This window comes from Desmodus rotundus, chromosome 6 (genome assembly GCF_022682495.2).
Source record: "Desmodus rotundus isolate HL8 chromosome 6, HLdesRot8A.1, whole genome shotgun sequence".
Lineage (NCBI taxonomy): Eukaryota > Metazoa > Chordata > Mammalia > Chiroptera > Phyllostomidae > Desmodus > Desmodus rotundus.
In genome coordinates, this window is record NC_071392.1 from 47,628,912 (window position 1) to 47,650,264 (window position 21,353).

General features: G+C 42.5%; 1 long non-coding RNA gene and 1 pseudogene across 1 annotated transcript in view; both read left to right on the top strand.

Annotated features, from left to right (window-relative positions):
* Positions 1–21,353, top strand: part of LOC128781185 (uncharacterized) — a 99,909-nt gene that overhangs the window by 24,866 nt on the left and 53,690 nt on the right. The window lies entirely within an intron of this gene.
* LOC112301839 (rRNA-processing protein FCF1 homolog pseudogene) lies at positions 12,463–13,055 on the top strand (annotated as a pseudogene).

Sequence of the window (21,353 nt, forward strand, 5' to 3'; positions counted from 1 at the left end):
TGAACTCGGCTTGAGTGGAGTCCTTGTGTGAAGACCCTAAAGCTCCGCATCAGCAAACAACCTGATGGGGCTGCTATAAAAAGGAAAAGCACTTTTACAATTTTTTAAGGTATGGAGTATCACTCAAGGGAGGGGTTAACAACAGCTCTGTGCTTGGAGTACTGAGTAAGCACCCATTTTACAGCATCATAGAAATGGTTCATTCATTTATTCATTCAATTAATAAATGTTTAATGAGCACCTGCTATGTTCCTGGCACTGACTAGGCTGTGGGGAAACAATCCTGGGTAAGATAGGAGCATTTGCCAATCTCGGAAAGCTTTCATTCTGGGGAGAAGAGAAATACTATAAACTTAATCTTGTAAAGATTACCTTTTTCTCAGTATATTGGATTTTTTCAGGTCATAAGTTACTTTACAGTAATAAAATAGCAAAATCAAATGTTACAGAAATATATAACATAGAAAAAAGATCCCCCATAAACTCACCCTCCTTCCCCAGAAATAGCCCCTATCAACAGGGTTGCTCATTTTTCTCCAACTTTTAAAAATACACATAGTATGTTTTTAAAGCATAAAAATGGAACCATATTCTTTTAAATTTTTAGCTTAATATATCAGACATCCTTCCATATGAATACAAAGAAACCCACCTCATTCTTTTAGCTGGCTGAGTAATACTCCACTTTATGAACATACCAGAGTTTATTTAACTATTATCTGATTGATGTGTAGACTCTTTCCACTTTTTTACTATTATAAACAATTTTGCCAAGATAATTGTTCAGCTTTTTTTTTTACATAACTGGTGGGAGTATTTACTTCTAAAAGATAAATTCACAGAAGTGAAAATGCTGGGTCAAAGGATATGAAAAATTAAAAAAACAGATGCTGTCGTATTTCCTTCCCTTCAGGTTATTCCTGAATTACAGTGTAATCACTGCGTGTTTTCTCGCAGCCTCAACAGCATAGGATATCATCAATAATTTTAATCTTTACTGTCTGATAGGCTGAAGACAGTATCTTGTTTTATATGAACCACTTTCGGCCTGAAACCGAAATAACAGGTACACAGGGAGGTGCGGGTCACCTGTGTAAATCAGAGAGTCCAGCTGTGCTGAGGTCTGAAATTAACCAGGCAGGGATGTGGTGAGGGGTGCCCAAGACTACCAGACAGTTCAGACAGCACAGGCCAAGGTCCTGTGGGGAGGGAGTCTGGCCCATCAAGAGGGCAAAGAGCAGAGAGCAAGCAGGAGAGTGAAGGGGGAGGTGCGGGCCAAACCTTGCAGGGCCTTGGGGTTCATCTTAAGGGTTTTGGTTTCTATCCCAAGAGAAAAGGAAAGCCAGTGAAAGGCTGACTTGGACATACCCTTCTCGATGCTGCGTGGAGAAGGGAGTAAGAAAAGGGGAGAGTGGAAGTGAAGAGAACCTGAGGGAGCTGTCTGGGGAGTCCAGGAGTCCAGGTGAGAGATGGTGTTGGCTTGGATTAGGGTCGAATCTGGACTAAGATGGAGGCTAGACCTGGTGGGAAGTGGGCAGATTTAAGATTAATTTAGGCCACAGAATTGATAGGACTTGATGCTTGAATGGGCTTGGGTGAGGAGTGTGAAAGACGTTGGTGTTATGGAAGACTCCCATATTTGTAGATTAGACCGATGGGAGTTGTCATTAGGATGTTAAGAGGTCAAAGGAGCAGGTGATGATCAGCCTGCTAAGTGAAGATCCAGAGGAGGTAACTGCTTTGGAGAGCAGCCACTAGGCCCACAGCGCCGCCTGAGGCAAGCTGGCTTTGATGCTCCCACCATGGCCGCAGCAGTTGGACTGGGAGAACGTCTGAGCTGAGGCCATGATACGGTCTGTGTGAAAGCCCGCCTGGTGGGAGTGGAGGGGGGGGCATAAAAAGCTGTCCTTCAGGGAATTTGAAAGAGAACCCAAGTGAGTGGCAACATTTAGAACTGGGGATATAAGAAAGGTCATACAAAAAGGCAGAAGGTGGACGTCATGAGTAAGCCAAAGTCATGAGGAAGGAAGGAGGCGAGAAGAGAGAAGCTGGGGCAGGCAAAGTGGCTGGAGGTCTGTAGGGCACTTGAGAGGGACTAATGGGCCCTGACTCTGAGTGTGGCCAAGTGGTTAAGAGCCAGGCTTGCAAGCTGAGCAGATCTGGGTTTGATTTCTCAGCTCTGATGCTGATAGCTGGATGACCTTGACCAAGTCACTAAACTCTAAGGCTCTGTTCTGTTCCCTAAACTATGCAATAGACACTGTAATATTTATTTCTCGGGCTTGTGAGGATTAAAGAGATACTCATGGGAATGGGAGAAGATATTTGCAACATAAAACCACTGGAGAACTGGTATCCAGCATTAAAAGTTGAAAAAAAATAAAGTTCTATAATCAATAAGAAAAAGACACCCATTCCCTCTCCCTCCACACACAAAAAAAGCAAGACTTGAACAGGCATTTACCAAAAGGGGATATTAACATGGCCAAAAAATATATGAAAATATAATCAACCTCATTAATAATAAGGGAAATGCAGAGATTCCACATGAAACAACATGGATGAATCTTATAAATGTAATTTGGAGCAAAAATAGCAAGATAGAGATGAATGCATGAAGTGTAAGTCAGTGTATCAAAACTTTAAAAGTTAAAAAACAGACCTTAAAACTACAATTTAAAAACTATCACACATACATCAGATTGGCAAAATATGAAAAATCTGATAATGCTAGATGTTGGTGAGGAGGAGGTACAATAAGAAATCTATATGCTGGTGGGAATATAGACTAGTATAGCCATTTTTAAAAATACTTTATTATTCTCTAGTAAAATTGAAAACATGCACATTCTGCAAGTCAGTGATTCTGTTCTTGGATATATGTATTTAAGAGGAATATCTCATGTACACTGGAATATATACACAAGCATATCTATAACTTTATTGCTCATGGCCTCATGCTAGAAAAAATGTCAATCTCCATCAATTGTAGAATGGATAAATAGATTGTAATATAGTCACACTGTGGAGTACTGTGTAGCTCTGAAAAATGAATGAACTATGGTACAGGGAACAACATGAATGAATCTTACAAACACAATGTTAAAAGAAATAAAATGTAAAATATGATTTTATTTTAAAATTCAAAACTAGGCAAAATTGAACTATATAATGAAGTTTATATTGTATAGCATATATTGTTGAGCAAACTATAAAAAAAGTAAGGAAGTGATTATCACAAAAGTCAGAATAGCGGTTGCTTCTGGGGGAGGGGAGAGTTCTGGGATCAGAGGGGGATACCTGGGGAAGGAGGATTCGGCAGTGCTTGGAGGTATTCTATTTCTTGATCAAGGAGGTAGTTATACAAGTGTTTGCTTTATGATTGTTCATTATGTTGTACATTTGTTTTGAACACTTTAATCTGAGTATTTTATTCTACAATTTAAACAGGTTTTTAAAAAAAGATAGCTAACACTTGTAAAATGTTTGGCATAGTGCCTGGCCCATATTAAGAGCTCAACAGATGGCAATTTTATTTACTGTTATAACCCAGTTGCTAAAGCTACCTTGTATCCTAAGCAACCTTTCAGCTTCGGAACTGAGCTCTAGTCTCCATAAGGTCTGGCTCTGAGGTGGAGATTCTGGACTGTTCTGTTTCCCAGGGTGACCCCCAACTAAACACCATTTAAGATGGTACTTCTTAATTGATGTGTGGTGGTATATTGCACTGCCTCAAACTCTTTCCAAGTGCTGGCAAATTTGGCAGTGTGTAATTTTAAAAAATCTTCTCTGTTATGTAATTCTAGAAAGCCAGATTGCAAAACTGAGCATCACATGAAGTAGACACACAGTCACACTTCAGCCTGCTGCAGGTCAGAGGTCAGGCAGGGATCAGAGGTGGTACTTGATGGTGAGCTGGTGCCAAAGAAATGAGATCACGTGAGAACTTGGCCTTCTGAGGTCTTTTGGGGAGCTCAAGTCAGACCCAAACAATAGTGATGCAGAAGGGGACTGGGTGAATTTCTGGATAAATGTGGATATCATTAAAAGCTTTCAAGTATATAGCCCCAAAATCTAGCATTCCACAGAAAGGTTGAAAAACACTGACTAAAGTAATGTGAGAATGTCTGTTCCTTGGAAGCCTAATAATGGAATCACCACTCCATAGTTATTGGGAGGGTTGTGTACAATAGCTAATTATAATAATAGCTAACAATTATGGGGTGCTAATCATAACCAGGCAGTGTACTAATATTTTGTCCTGGTTTCACCCTGCGAGGTAGGTGCTATTATCATCTCAGTTCAGTGGATACAGATGAGGCATGGAGGAATTCAGTAACTTGCTGAAGGTCACACAGCTGGTGAGTGCTAGAGCCGAGAAGAGGGATTATTCTTAGTCTCTGGTTCTAGATGGAGGGTATGGCCCCGTGTCGGGATTTTGATGGAGGCAGGTTTTCCTAATGATAAGCAAAAACATCATTAGAATGGGCAGTTTTATTTTATTATTTTTTAACTTTTATTTATTTATTTTTAGAGAGAGGGGAAGGGAGGGAGAAAGAGAGGGGGAGAAACATCAATGTGCAAGGGAATTGGTTGTTTCTCACACACCCGCAACCGGGCACCTAGCCCACAACCCAGGCACGTGCCTTGACCGGGAATTGAACCAGCAACCTTTCTGTTTGTGGCACGACACCCGGCCCACTGAGCCAAAGCATTTGGTGCGGAATGGGGAGTTTTAGAAAACAGCAGATTCTCTCTCTCTCTAAGCAGGAGCAGCAAGACAGTTTATCAAATATGCTTTAGAAGAGATTCCTGCATTGGGTGGCAGGTTGGACTAAATGCCTTTCAAGGTCTTTTCAAAGAACTCCAAACTGTAAGTTTGCGTTTTAGCAGGGTTTCCAATAGGAAGCTGCACTATATGCTTATTTCCTTTTTAAACATGAACCTCTGAACTTCAGTGCACACCCTGATGTATAAGCTATTTGAGTATGCTTTCATGTTGATGGTCATGAACTTCCTCAGAACTCTTGAGGCACAGGAAAATGATTTTCCCTATGGGGTTGTTTTCTTTTACTCTTTAAGCTGACAGTGGTTGTAAAGAGCCTTTCTGACCGGCATGAAATATCTTTCCAAGCTTTGGAAGAGAAATAATTTGCATAAAACATTCTTCCACATTTATTTATTTAATTTTGAAACAGAGGTACTGATATTTTCATATGGACTTTCCTGCCACACCTCCCAGGAACGGGGTGTATAGTGTGGAGACTACGTGTGTAGCATTAACAATGGCGTTTGATAGCATTTGAGTTGTTTAGAATCTGCCCTTTAGACTGAAATGATATGTCTGGCTTTGTTTCCAGGGTTACAGAAACTTCTTTGGTCTATTTTCATGACTATGCCCAGTGGAAATGCACTACTCTGCTTTTCAGAAAGCAGAGTCTCTGCTACCACCCTGCAGTGTTGATCCTGAGAAGGAATATACCTGTCAAAAAGGGATCCTTGTGGCTAACTGGGCCCCAATTCATAATCAGAGTCTAGCAGCTGTTGTTTACAGGGGACCTCTCTCTCTCTGTCACTCTCTCTCTCTCTCTCTCTCTCTCCCCCCACTCTGTCTCTCTCACACATACACTGATACACACACACACACACCTTGGATTTCGGGGAAGAGCCGTAGACTAAGCTGCCAAGCCTCCTGCACTATGTTCCTGCTGTTTGAGTCGAACTTTAGAAAGGAGTTCCTGGGATTATATTTCCACCAATGGACTGAGACCTGCCCCATACAGTCAGAGCCATGCAGCTATATCCTCATTTGCATCTTTTCCAACCAATCAGAATGGCCTCATAATTCCAATCAGAAAGTGCAGTTCTGACCAATCGAGACAGTGTTATTTGAACCTATCAAATTGTGCAAATTTGGGTTACTTATTTGCATAAAAATGGACCAAGCAGTACCAGGGTGGGCATTTTCTCTCTATAAGTGGAGCCTCCCCTTTGTCTCCAGGGCACCCACTTTCGGTTTCTTCCAGAGGCCTGTTTCCCCTCTTTTCAAACTGTTCAGCTGAATGAGGTCTTCTTTTTCCACACCCCATATTGGGGACTCCTATTGGTATTGGATTGGTAGCAGCTACTTTTTGTTGACAGAAGCATAAGGTGGCATTTCTGTAGTTGGCTTTGTTTGAACCTTTGTTATTACTTGACAAAAGTGACTTGGTTGTGGTTGGTTATTTGGCCTGGGGGTGCAAAACAGACCCTGATGTTCTCCATAGACAGAATATAAGAGATGAGTTACACATAGTTGCTTTTAAAGTCTTAGGATAATAACTGTTTTAACTAAACATGTAGAGGCTTAGGGTTGTCATTTGTACAACTTAATTTATCATTGTACCTATAATTAACTAATCAATTAAATTAAATACACTATTTTTAAGTAGACTTTATTTTTTGAACAGTTTGGGTTGACAGTGAAATAGAGTAGAAAGTACACAGTCCCTATGTACCTCCTGCCCCAATATATGCACAGCCTTCCCACTGTCAATATGCCCCACTAGGGTAGTATATTTATTACAATCAATGAACTTATATTGGCACATAGTTTATCATCCAAGTCTGTACTTTCTGGTTCACTCTTGTTGTACATTCTGTAGGTTTGGATAAATGTATAATGGCATGTATCCACCATTATAGTGTCGTACAAATAGTTTACTGCCCTAAAAATCCTCTGTGCTCTTCCTATTCACCCCCAATCCTCAGCTCCCGGCAAACAGTGATCTTTTTTACTGTCTGTAGTTTTGACTTTTCCACAGTGTCATATATTTGGAATCATACAGTGTATAAATATTTCAGACTGGCTTCTTTTACTTATGCATTTAAATTTCCTCCATGTCTTTTCACATCTTGATAACTCATTTCTTTCTAGTGCTGAATAATATTCCATTGTATGGATGTGCCACAGTTTATTTGTCCATTCATCTAGTGAAGGACATTTTGGTTGCTTCCGAATTTTGGCAATCATGATAAAGTTGCTGTAAACATCCATGGAAGGATTTTGTGTGGACATAAGTTTTGAACTCATTTGGATACATACCAACAGCAGGATTGCTGAACCACATGGTAAGTGCATATTTAGTCTTGGAAGAAACCGCCAAACCATCTTCCAAAGTGGCTGCACCAGTTTTGATTCCCACCAGCAATGAATGAGAGTTCTTGTTGTTCCACATCCTTGCCAGCTTTTGGGGTTTTCAGTCTTATGAATTTTGCCTATTTTAATAGCTATGCAAGGGTATCTCATTGTTGTTTTAATTTGTAATTTTCTAGTAACATATGATGTTAATCATTTTGTCATATGCTTACTTGCCATCCATATATCTTTTTTGGTGAAATGTCTGTTAATATCTTTTGTCCATATAACTGGGTTGTTTGTTTGATTTCTTACAACTGAGTTTTAAGAGTTCTTTTTATATTTTGGGTAACAGTCCTTTATCAGATAAGCCTTTTGCAAATATTTTCTCCCAGTCTGTGGCTTGTCTTCTCATTTTCTTGAACACATACTATTTTAACAGAATTTCTCCCTTTTAAATTGCTTATTGGGAAACTCCTATTTCCTGTATAAAGAAAGATCCCCATAGCACCTTTTACTGGCCACCAGTGAAGCTGTTCAGTGACTCATGGCCATGATTAATGCTCCACAGGATTGGTATATTTGGGAAACTCGCTTGCGTATTGTTTAATGTACTGAGAGTTCCACAATAAATCATACTCTGGTAACTTATGTATAGAAAAGCTTGAAACTGACATGTATGGGAACACAAAATGTCATTAGAATTCTAAGAAATAGCCTGAGAGAACCAAGATGGCGGCGTAGGTAGACACACTGCGCCTCCTCGCACAACCAGAACTGACAGAGAATCAAACAGCAAGGTGGTCCGACACCAAGGAAATAGAAAATAAACATTCATCTAAACCGGTAGGAGGGGCGGAGACGGGCACCGGGGTGGAAAGGACTCGCGTGGCTGTGGCAGGACCGGGACTGGTGGAGTGTGGGAGGACCGGGGCAGGCAGTCTGAGCACTAGCAGACCCTGCGGCCACACATTCGCACAGATGAACCTAGAGGGCCGAACTTGGAGTGGCGGAGAGCGGGGCAGGCAGAGTGCGGGTAGCACACCGCAGCCCCACATTCGAACATAGATAAACCAGGAGAACGGCGGGGATCAAAGCAGACCGCGCAACCCAGGGCTCCAGCTCAGGGAAATAAAGCCTCAAACCTTTGATTGAAAGCGCCCCTGGGGGTTAGGGCAGCAGCAGGAGAGACTCCCAGCCTCACAGGAGAGGTTGTTGGAGAGACCCACAGGGGCCTAGAGTGTGCACAGGCCCACTTACTCGGGAACCAGCACCAGAGGGGCCCAGTTTGATTGTGGGTATCGGAGCGAAAGATTAAAATCCGGAGGAGAGTGAAGCGGGCGCCATTGCTCCCTCTGGGCCCCTCCCCCACATACAGCGTCACAGCACAGCAACCAGCGTTACCCCGCCCTGGTGAACACTAAGGCTCCACCCCTTAAAGTACCAGACACGCCAAGACAAAAAAAAAAAGAAAAAAAAATGGCCCAAATGACAGAACACTTCAAAGCTCCAGAAAAAAATAAACTAAGCGAGAATGAGATAGCTAACCTATCGGATGCACAGTTCAAAGCACTGGTTATCAATATGCTCACAGAATTGGTTGAATCTGTTCGAAAAGTAGATGAAAAAATGAAGCCTATGCTAAGAGAAACAAAGGAAAATCTGCAGGGAACCAATAGTGATGCGAAGGAAACTGGGACTCAAATCAATGGTGTCGACCAGGAGGAAGAAAGAAACATCCAACCAGAAAAGAATGAAGAAACAAGAATTTGGAAAAATGAGGAGAGGCTTAGGAACCTCCAGGACATCTTGAAATGTTCCAACATCCGAATTATAGGGGTGCCAGGAGAAGAGGAAGAACAAAAAATTGAAAACTTATTTGAACAAATAATGAAGGAGAACTTCCCTAATCTGGCAAAGGAAACAGACTTCCAGGAAGTCCAGGAAGCTCAGAGAGTCCCAAAGAAGCTAGACCCAAGGAGGAACACACCAAGGCACATCATAATTACATTACCCAAAATTAAACGCAAGGACCTACATCCAAGATTACTGTATCCAGCAAAGCTATCATTTAGAATGGAAGGGAAGATAAAGTGCTTCTCAGATAAGGTCAAGTTAAAGAAGTTCATCATCACCAAGCCCTTATTTTATGAAATGTTAAAGGGAGTTACCTAAGAAAAAGAGGATAAAAAATAGGAACAGTAAAAATGACAGCAAACTCACAGTTATTAACGAACACACCTAAAACCAAAACAAAAGAAAACTAAGCAAAGAACTAGAACAGAAACAGAACCACAGAAATGGAGATCACATGGAGGGTTGTCAATAGGGGAGTGGGAGGGGGAGAGAGGGGGGAAGGTACAGAGAATAAGTAGCATAAATGGTAGGTAGAAAATAGACAGGGGGAGGGTAAGAATAGTGTAGGAAATGTAGAAGCCAAAAAACTTATATACATGACCCATGGACATGAACTATAGGGGGGGAATGTGGGAGGGAGGGGGTGGGAAGGATGGAGTGGAGTTGGGGGGGGGAATGGGACAACTGTAATACCATAATCAATAAATATATTAAAAAATAAAATAAAAAAAGAATTCTAAGAAATATTAATGACTGATAGTTACATATTCCTTTACATACCACTGCCACTAATATTACCCCATCTGAAGATTATGAAGTAGTGATAACTTACCTAAAAAAAATTGTGGTAATTTGACCAAGAGAAAGAAATTTTATTTTATTTGTCTGTCTTGTTTTTTACTTTGAAATATTTAAAAATATTTAACAAGGTGGGCAGGGCTGGCTGAACAAAAACTGAGACTCAGAGCTGAATGTGGACTACAGCGGTAGTTGCCAGGTGGGAAAAACTCCCTGTCTCACACAAGTTCGTTGGAAAGTGCGCTAGAGACCAGCAGGCCAGCTGCACTGTTCCCTCTCTGGCCCCTCCCCCACAGACAGCACCGTAGCACAGCAAGGAGAGTTGTGGTGCCTGGGTGAATACCTAAGGCCCCACCCCCTTACAACTTATCAGGTGCATGGAGACAAAGAAATAGGGCCCAAATGAAGGAACAGAGCAAAACTTCAGAAAGAGAGCTAAGCAATGAGGAGATAGCCAACCTATATGATGGAGAATTTAAAGCCCTGGTAATCGAAATGCTCACAGAAGTGATTGAGCTTGGTTGAAAAATGAAAAAAACAAATGAAAGATAAAGATACCCAAAATGAATTGCATCTCTGACCAGGAAGAACCAACACTGACAGGAAGGAAACCAGGACTCAAAGCAATGATTTGAAACAAAAGGAAGAAATAAACATCCAACTGGAACAGAATGAAGTAACAAGAATTCAAAAAAATGAAGAGAGGCTGAGGAATCTCTGAGACAACCTGAAATGTTCCAATATCTGAATTATAGGGGTGCCAGAAGGAGAAGAACAACAGCAAGAAATTGAAAACTTATTTGAACAAATAATGAAGGAAAACTTCCCCAATCTGGTGAAGGAAATAGACTTCCAGGAAGTCCAGGAAGCCCAGAGAGTCCCAAAGAAGTTGGACCCAAAGAGGAACACACCAAGGCACATCATCATTAAGTTACCCAAGATTAAAGATCAAGAGAGATTCTTAAAAGCAGCAAGAGAAAAGGAGAGAGTTACCTACAAAGGAGTTCCCATAAAGCTCTCAGGTGATTTCTCAAAAGAAACCTTGCAGGCAAGAAGGGGCTTGAAAGAAGTATTTGAAGTCATGAAAGGCAAGGACCTACATCCCAGATTACTCTATCCAGCAAAGCTATTATTTAGAATGGGAGGGCAGATAAAGTGCTTCTCAGATAAGGTCAAGTTAAAGGAGTTCATCATCACCAAGCCCTTATCATACGAAATGTTAAAGGGACTTATCTAAGGAAAAGAAGATGATCAAAAATATGAACAGTAAAATGACAACAAACTCAGAACTATCAACAAATGAACCTGAAAGAAAAGAAAAACAACAAAAACAAAAGCTAAGCAAACAACTAGAACAGGAACAGAATCAGAGAAATGGACATCACATGGAGGGATTTCAGTGGGGAGGGGGAAGGGAGGAATAGGGGGGAAAAGGTTCAGGGAAGAAGAAGCATAATTAATAGGCATAAAATAGACGGGGAGAGATAAAAAAAACAACATACGAAATAGAGGACTCAAAGAACTTACATGTACAACCCACGGACATGAACTAAGGAAGAGGGATGCAAGAGGATTGGGGTGGCAGGGCGGAGGGAGGATAAAGGGGGACAAATTGGGGAGGAATATTTAACAAAAAGGGATCATTTTAAAATAGCATATTCACAGATAATACATCTTACATGACTTCACATTTAGAGTCAGCATTTGCTAATAATGAATTACATAATATTAGCAAATGAACATGGTACGCTTAAACTTCAATAAATATTACACAAAACCTTTTCAGTGTGTCCATTCATAAGCAAAAAGCAAGTCTTGAAAACCACTGTCAGTTGGATGTCAGGTATGTTCAGTTTGGATGCACTGTATCAGTCCCGATCAACTGAAAGGGAAATTCAAACACTGAGCCGAGGAGTAGGACAAACACTAGTGAGGCAGACAGAGCTGGATCCAGTGTCTAGGACATGCATTTCCAGCACTCTGTCCAATCCCAAAGAGGAGGAAATAGTCAAAATGTCCAAATGTGTCACTCCTCTGAGGAAGCCAGAGAGTGAGAAGGGGAAAAGATAGGGTGAGAAAGAAAGGGGACAATTGTGTCTCTGACTAGGAAAATATGCTGGGTAGTCACTCAACTGCAGGTCCCTCTTTTTGGTGAGACTGATAACAAATGCTCTTCAAAATTGCCTGAGCTGTGGGGTTTCCAAAGGCAAAGATTAAAAAAGAAAAAAAGAAAGAAAGAAAAGCCAGTTGGAAAGCATTCAGACTAGAAGGAATCTATGGCTAGGGGCTCTGTGCAGTATAAAAATTGTGGGTGTGGGCCCCCTGCAGAGCTGAGTTGCAGTCCTAACTGTGTCTTTAATAGTTATATGACCTTAGGCAACTTATTTAAACTTCTGGGCCTTGCCCTGACCATGGGGTTCAGTGAGTTGGGCATTGCCTCACCAAGTGAAAAGGCCACTGGTTCAATTCCTGGTCAGGGCACATGCCAAGGTTGAGGGTTCGGTCCCAGATTTGAGAGATGATTGATGTTTCTCTCCCTCTGTTTCACCCTCCCTTCCCCTCTCTCTAAAAACAAAACAAAACAACACAAACAAAAAGACCTCTGGGCCTTCTGTAAAATAGAATAATTTCTGCCATTCAGTACTATTGCAGGGATGAATGATAATGTACATGAAGAGTGCGGCGTGATCATGGGGAAGCAAAAGAGAACAAGGAAATATGCGACCATGAAGCGAATGCTTAGTCTGAGAGATCAGAGGCTTAAAGAAAAGGATAGATTAAAACCTAAAAAGAAAGAAAAGAAAGATCCTAGTGCACTCAAGGAAAGAGAAGTCCCCCAATACTCTTCCTGCTTATTCTTCCAGTATAACACAGCTGGGCCCAGCTTACCACATCCTGGTTGATACCAACTTTATCAACCTTTCCATCAAGGCTAAACTGGACTTAGTGCAGTCAATGATGGACTGTCTCTATGCCAAGTGTATACCTTGTATAACTGACTGTAATGGCTGAAATTGAGAAATTGGGGCAGAAGTATCAAGGGGCTCTAAGGATCGCCAAGGATCCAAGATTTGAACGATTACCATGCACACACAAAGGAACCTATGCAGATGACTGCTGAGTACAGACAGTAACTCAGCACAAGTGTTACATTGTGGCCACAGTTGACCAGGACCTTAAACGAAGAATCAGGAAGATCCCTGGAGTTCCCATCATGTACATTTCTAATCATAGGTGCAACACTGAGCCGATGCCAGATGATTATGGAGCCCCTCGGTTCTAATGCTTAAAGTATGAAGTTCCTCTGCTTTCCTTCAACCAACTTCCCCTGTTGCCAGTTTATTAAACATGCTACAGGATGAGTTGTTATTGCACCACTCGCCCATTTGCTCTGTAATGAGCTAAGTATGGTTAAAAACACTCACTTTTTGATGTTGCTTTGAAAATGATATTTTCTATCACTTCAGTATTTGTTCCATCTTTTTATAAATCAGATGACTGCTCACAAAAATAAAAATGATAATGTACATCAAATACCTGGCCCATAGTAGGGATTCGATAAATGCTAAGTGATTTTTGAAAATCATTCAGGCCTTTTTCATGTGTTTAATGATTCTTCTGTAAGGAAAGCCCAGATGCACTTTAATATACTTCTGCTTATAGTGCTTTCCTTAGAAATGAAATACTGTTCACTAATTTGCTCCCTCCTTAAGAAGATTATTAAGCATGTATCCACCAGGATGCTTTCAATTGCAAGTGGCAAAACCCCCAACTCAAAGTAGCTTTAAAAAATAAATTGAATGTATTGGTTCATGTAACTAGAAAGTCCCATGATAAAGTTGGCTTGGCTCAGCAGCCCCAAGATGGATTGAAAGTCTGGTTTCTTTTTGTTTCTTCTCTGCTACCCTTGTTATCAGTTTTATTCCAAGTCTGTCTTCCTTTATGATTGCAAGATTGTTGTCAGCAGAAGTCTGGGTCCATCTGTTAGAACTGAATTTACTCAGTGTGATGGAAAATCCACTGTAATAGTGGCTACAATATGATAGAAGTATATTTTTTTCCCTATATAGGAGAAGTGCAGAGATAGGCAGTCCAGGGCTGGTGTAGTGGCTACATCATGTCCTGGGTCCAGATGTCTAACTTGATACTGCACAGCTTAGGGCCTGGTCCCTTCCCCAAGGTCACCCCCAGGTCCAAAATGACTGCTGGCACTCCAACCATTACATGTGCATTCTAGGCTAGAGGAAGGAGGAAGGAACATAGGAAAGGCTTACCTCTTGTATTATAATGAGACTCTTTTGGTAGTACCACACGACCCTTTTGCTTTCATCTCATTGGCTGGAAATTAGTCACATAGGGTTGTTGGAAGAGAGGCCAGGAAATGGAATCTTTTGTTGGACTTAAATATGCCCAGCTGGAAATTGAATCATACTTATTCCCAAGAAGAAAGGAACAATGAATATTTGAAGACAAGGCAGCAATTGTTGCCACTCAGGGCCACATGCTTCCTTATTCCGGCCCAGTGGACACAGAATGTCTTTTGGGGGAGCTTCCATGGAAGAGAACAAATGTTTTCTTCTCAGAAAACCCCAGAAAATACACTTCATGTTCTATTGGCTCAAATCAGGTCTTGTACTCATCCTTTCATCACTCACTGTGGGGAGTGTGTATGGGAGACAGTCAGTGCTGATTGGCCGGAGGACCTGCGAGCTCTTTCCGAATGGAGGGTGGGGCTAGTTCCCCAGCCACATCCTTGGGACACTCAAGGACCTGTTAGGAAAAGGGAAGGGACCTCAGTACAACGTTTTCCTCTACTCTGCGATTCCCTGCAGCCCTCTTTTCACTATGCTAAACAATTCTAAGACTTCTAATCTCTTAATAAAAGCCTTGAATTTTAGATTTATTTATCTTTATTGATCTTTTCTGAATCTTCTCCTATCTTTCCTGATTCGTACTGGGCACAGTAATAAGCAGGCAAATCTCTAAACCTCTCTAAGCTTTAGTTTACCCATCTATAAATGATGAAGATTATGGTATCTACATTTCTCCAAAGATCAACTGATGTGATACATATGTGCTTGGCACACAATGACCATTTAATAAGGGTTAAATAATAAACATACCATGCTTTCTGATTCTTGGATCCTATTCTATTTGTGTTTTTTCTCTGTTATTATTGTTACTTTCTCTGAAGTCTTAGGAACATTTTGCTGTGCTCCACCTTCTGGGTTGTTTTTGGTTTTTTCAATCCTCACCCAAGGATATGTTTATTGGTTTTGGAGAGAGAAGAAGGGAGAGAGAGAGAGAAACATCAATGTGAAAGAGAAGCATTGATAGGTTGCCCACCCCACCCTGCCCCACATGGGCCCCAACCAGGGATTGAACCCGCAACCTCCTGATGTGTGGGACAAGGCTTCAACCAACTTTCCTACCCAGGCAGGACCCAGCTTCTGTTTTTGTAGTTTGTTTTTGTCTCCTTAGAAATTCTTCTCAATAAATGTCTCTATGTCTATTTCTGACCTCTCTAATTTGCCAAGGTAACTTCCCATGCCTGGAGGTATGACAATAAGGAGGAAATGATTCAGGTGGGCAGAGAGGAGAAAAGCTGTAAGGAGGAGGTGGAGAAAAGGCCGGTATGGTCCCATGTTGTCACCCCCCTCCCTTCACTGCCTCAGCCTGACCCCTGCCTAACCAGCCTAACCAGAGGTCGACTTCTTCCCAGGTTATAGGCAGAGTTACTTAGAAAAGGAAAAAGAATGTGCTCTATTTGTTTATGTGAATTTACGTAAGAAACACATCCTCAGTCATTAGGTCTTGAAGCTAATTGGTCTATGTACAGCTTAGAGTTGAGCATATGAGTTTATTAAGTTTGGAAATCAAAGGATGGGCTCTCTCTCCAGGAGGTGAGAAAGCCCCCTCCGGCTGCATGTAAGACAGTTTGTCCTCACCCTCTTACCAAGCTTCCAACCATCCCTCCTTGCTTTGGTAAGGCCAGAGGGGCTGGAAGGATGTGCACTCAGTTTCCCATGCAAAGAGCTGCTAGTGACTTCCTGCCCTTGCATGTAGTGGAGGAGACCAGTGTTTCCCGGAGTGCTGCTTGTAGTTCAGTCTTAATTATGTGAGGGGATAATAGCTAACGTCAATTGCTAGTCACTTTAAGCACTTTGCAGACACAGTAATAGTAATATCTAACAGTTAATAGGGAGCTTACTATATGCAAAGTATAGTTTAAATTGTTTTCTAGATATTAATTTATGCTTTTTCCTCATACTCCTGTGAAGTAGTAACTACTAGCATCCTCACTTTCAGATACAAAACTGGGCTCAGAAATGCCAAACAACTTGCTCAGGGTCATTCAGCTGGTGTCAGAGCCTGGATTAAAAGCAAAGATCGTTTGGCTCTGTGTTCTTGACTGGTACACTATTACTTCCCCGAGAGAAGGTTTTACAGATAAGGAACCTGAGGCACCCAGAGCGGAAGTAGTCCTGGATTCAAATGCAAGCAGGAGACTCCAGAGCCTGGGTCTTACCTGCTGTGTCATGCTACCTCCCCCAAGGATGTGGGGGAGCATCTCCTATCCCTACACTTCACACAGGAAAAGCCCAAGGAGCACAAGTGATAATGGAACACCTCTGGGGCAACTAGTGGCATGGCACAGGTGCAAACCCGTCAATCCTGGTATTGCTCCTGAGGCCTGGAGGGGAATGAGGGAGGAAGGCCCTGTGATCATCTAGTCAAGTCTCTGGCACTAGGAGAACAATTCACCTGTGCCTTTGCTACTTCCTGATCTCTTCTCCCTTTTACCCCAGGGCTGTTGATCAGGGTGTCCTGGGACCTGAAAGGGGCTCCGAAGCATCAGACACTACACTCATGATTCCACCAGTCACATAAGGGAACTAGCAAGGAAGACATGGTTTAAAATGTGATTGATTTATTTATACCATGACTTGTTCCATAAGAGATTTATGACAGTATAAAGAAATGCCTCCCATTCTGGGAGAGAGCATTGGTTAGGCGTGTGTGATGGTGTGGCTGAAATCCCAGGAACCTAGATGGATCCCATCATCTTCCTGCACCTGCTTTTCTTTATCTTTAAATTGGAAATGCTCTCTTCCTGGTAGAACTGGGTGAGTATTAATGACAGTTCTTGTGAAGTTCCCAGCACAGGTCAGGCCCCTGGTTGGTGTTCGGCAAATGATGATGATGGTGAATGTTACAAGGCAGAGAATGATGCCGCATAAGGGAAACAAGGGGCAGGGTCATAAAATGGAGCCAGACTTGAGGTGTACAAAAATACCCACCACAAAGTTGTCCCGGCTCTCTCAGGTCCAGCATGAAGAGAGAAACCGGATCAGTGAATCATTCACAATGAGCACAAGAGGAAAATGGTGTGCTCAGGAGAGGCAGCTTCCCAGGCTAAGGTGGAAAGAAGGATCTTTCTAGAGTCCTTCTGAGGAGGACACTGCAGTGTTATAAACGATGTCCTCAACAACTTCTTCAGTGTAAACCAGTGACAAGTGCCACTGGCTGTCCCTTAATAGAGGCTAATGGCAACAAGCCACAGCATAATCCATTAGAAAGCATTGCACCGAGAGGCATGTGATAAGGTCCAGGCACAGTGCTCTCCACTGTTTTGACTTAACCAGGGTCATGAGAGCTAATGTTTATGAGCATAATGAGGGGCCCAAGAGCTCTGGGCCCTCTGCGTGTATTATCTCATTTGAGTCTTACAACAACCACCTGGGATTGGCGATATGATTATCCTCATTTTGCGGATGAGTAAACCAAAGCCCAGAAAACAGGCCTAGGGCCACTGAGTTCATGATCTCTAGCCAGGCTTCCCATCCAGGCAGGCAGGCTGGAACCACCACCCTGCCATCACTCTGGAAGACTGGTTGGACTCAGCATCCTTGTGGTGGTCCCTGGCAGCTGATCCTTTGACAAATCTTAGGCATCGGTGAGTTCAAGAAAATGTGTGTGTAAGTCCTGATGGGCAGATATTGTTTGGGTCCAGTCAGGGTGGAGCGGCATGGTTTCCCATCAGCTGAGGTGGTGTAGGACCCACGTACTCTTGCTCAGGAACTTGAGCCAATGCGCCCATGACCTCAGCTCAGAAACTGGGAGGTCAAACAGGGGAGCAGGGCCAAGATCCACATTAGAAAGGAATCTTCAATCCGCTCTAATGCACATATAGATGATTGAGGACCCAAAGTTCTTTCTGTATTACGGCTGCAATAATTTGAGTCTGAAAAAAATGTCAAGGCAGTTAAATTCCTGTTTTGCCTATTTCAAAAAGTGAGTATATGGCATCCATTGGATACCCAATGCACACTGGTTTGTATTGTAATTTTAGCCTAATGTATTGGACAGCCTAAACTATCTGTCGGGACACCTTCCCAAGGCTTCCCCACCCTGCAATCACCATCACAGTAGAATGTTCTAGAAAGGCCAAATACAGAATTGTGCTGTCCCTGCATGGTAGACATTGTATAACTATAACAGAAGTGGTGCAGACTTTGGGCTCCTCCTCTTGTGTATCCATATTAATTGGCAGTGTCTCACCTTCCCTTCTGTGAGGCCTGGGCCCTCCTCTGGGTTTCCCGGGTCTGTCTCTGAGGGTTTGTGGTCTCCTGTTCAGCCCACCATCCAGGCTTGTCGTGTCCTGATGGTGACTGCTCTTACCCAGCCTGCATCGCCCCCTGCTGTGCAGGGCCCACTTGTCCTCAAAGTTGGTTCAAGTGGAGGAATTGGAGCACAACACATCACAAGCAGTTGGCCTGTCCCTTATTACGATCATGAGCCATGTTCCCTTAAGACTCTGGCTTGCCATTATCTTCTTGGGTTTGCTCTTCCCAGCGGACTGCCTCCTCCAATCCCCAAATTCCAGTTAGTTCCTTATGGAGCAAAATTTAGCTCATTCTTCATTTCCCCCTTTACTTCCCAGGCCATGCTCAGAGCTTGCTTATCTCGCCCATAAAGTCTCATCCAGGCTCACATGGTGTGTTTCCTCACTGTAAGATAATGTATGTCCTCATATGTTAAAGTGGCCACAATCATGGTTTTAAATAGCATTTCCTCCCTGCTACATCATACGTATCAGAGCTTACAGTATATTGGGAATTAAATTTTTATAACATAAGGACAAAATAATGACATAATAAAAATGACCAGAAATAAGCTGTGAAGCCATGAAAAGATAAGGAGAAAACTTTTTAGGAATTGCTTTACTATTTATTGATTTTAGAGAGTGAGAGGAAGGGGGAGAGAGAGAGAAATATCAATTTGTTGTTCCACTTTATGCACTCATTGGTTGACTCTTGTATGTGCCCTCACTGGGAATCGAACCTACAATCTTATGGTATGGGGGTGACCCTCTAACTAGCTGAGCTATCTGGCTAGGGTAGGACATGGAGAAAACTTAAATGTTTATTAGTAAGTGAAAGAAGTAAATCTGAAAAGGCTACATACTCTGATTCCAACTATATGACATTTTGGAAAAAGGCAAACTGCAGAGACAGTAAAACAATCAGGGGTTGGGGCGAGAGGGACAGGGGAGCGCAGAGGAGTTTCAAGGCAATGAAACTGCTCTGCCTGACACTGTAATGATGGATACATGTCATTATACATTTGTATAGAATGTACACCAGGAGTGAATGTAATGAATGGAAGCTATGGACTTTGAGTGATAAGGATGTGTCAGTGCGGATTCATCTGTGGTAACACGGGTGCCACTTTAGTGGACAGCGTTGAGAATGGGGGAGGCTGTGTGCAGAGGGAAGCAGAGGGCATACGGGAAATCTCTGTACTGTCTGCTCAATTTTTCTGTGAACCCAAAACTGCTCTAAAACATGAAGCCTATTTTTTTTTTTTTTTTAAAAAGACTCAAAATAGGAGATGGCTACACAATATGACTGAGTAAGAAATGGTGGTGCCAAAAATAAGGTGTGGCAGACAATGAGGTGTGGATATTGGTGGGGGTGGCCCCACTAGGCTTTCTGAGGACAAAGTATAAGTTGGATTATGGTTGAGGGATGATGGGATTCGATGAGTGGGGGGTGAGTAGGAGGGTGTCACAGGGAGAAGAAACAGCCTGAGCAAAGGCACAGAGGTGGAGTGACATGTGCCCCACAGGACTGAGCAGCGAGCAGGAGTCCAGGTTGGCAGGAAGAGCAGGGGCCGTCACCAGCTGACAAGGAAAAGCACAAAGCTGCTGCGGAGCCTGGCCCGTGGTTTTCTGGTAGCATTTCTGAAGTGGATGTGTTGGTTGTGGTTTCCTGGTAGGAGACACTCAACAATGTAAATTGCTAGGGTGCAGCTCTGTAATTCAGTCTATTTTCTACAACATGTGTTTGTTTATTACAGGGAGCTGTGATGACTCGAAGGTGTCAAGTCAACCTTGTCTCATGTATCAGCTGAACTCAGTGACACTAGCATCTTGGATGCTGACAGATGGGATGTTATTACTGAACCACCAGGGAGGCTGCCCAGGGCTGGACTGTGCTTAGTGTACAGTGTGGGACCACTTAACCTGGGTGAAGGCAGCAGAAACACCTGGAGGTGGAAACCCCAGGCCCATGTCAGTTACTCTAGTGGTTCTCAAACCTCATCCTGTGTCTGAGTCACCTCAGGGGGGTTGTTTAAACATAGAGTGCTGTGCCCTGCCCCGCCCCTCGCCTCCCCCTGCCCGCCCCCCGCCGAGCTTCTGATTCAGTAAGTCTGGAGCATGGCAGGAGAATGTGCATTTCTAGCAAGTATGCAGGTGATGCTGATGTTACACAAATCTACTCCTGAGCCCTATATTTAACTTATGAAACTTTCCTTCTCCAGTTCTGCTTCTTTAAAGGTGTGCCCTAAGGCACTTCAGATTTGGGGAGAAGAGTGAAAGGAAGCCAAAATATAGAAACAACCCAAGTGTCCATTATCAGATGAATGGATAAGTAAAATGTGGTATGTATCTCCATACAGTGGAATATTATTCAGCCATGAAAAGGAATGAAATACTACTGACACTGGCTACAATATGAATGAACCTTGAAAACATTGTATTAAATGAAAGAAATCAGTTCATAAGGCCACATATTGCATGGTTTCATTTACTTGAAATGTCTGGAAAAGGCCAATGCATGGAGACTGAAAGCAGATCGGTGGTTGCCAGAAGCTGAGGGTAGGAAGGAAGGAGGAGTACTGCTTACTGAGTTCTGTCTGGGATGATGAAGTTCTAAAACTAGATAGTGGTGATGATGGCACAATACTGTGAATGCACTCAGTACCACTGAGTTATACACTTTGAAATGGTTAAAATGGTCAATATTGTGTTATGTACATTTCACCACAATAATAAACAAATTAAGAAGTGACTGGAGTGCTGTTCTAACTTAGATTGTGGGAGCCAGTTAAAAGGTTTACACTCCAAGATTAAGGTTGGAAATGCAAAAGACCTTAAATCAGTGGTTCTTAGTCCTACTGAATGAAAAAAATCACGTGGGGAGTTTTCCTGTGATTCCCTTGTCTTAGCCACCGCTGAGAGCAACTAAATTGAAATCTCTGGAGGTGATTTTAAAACTCATACCCAGATGATTCT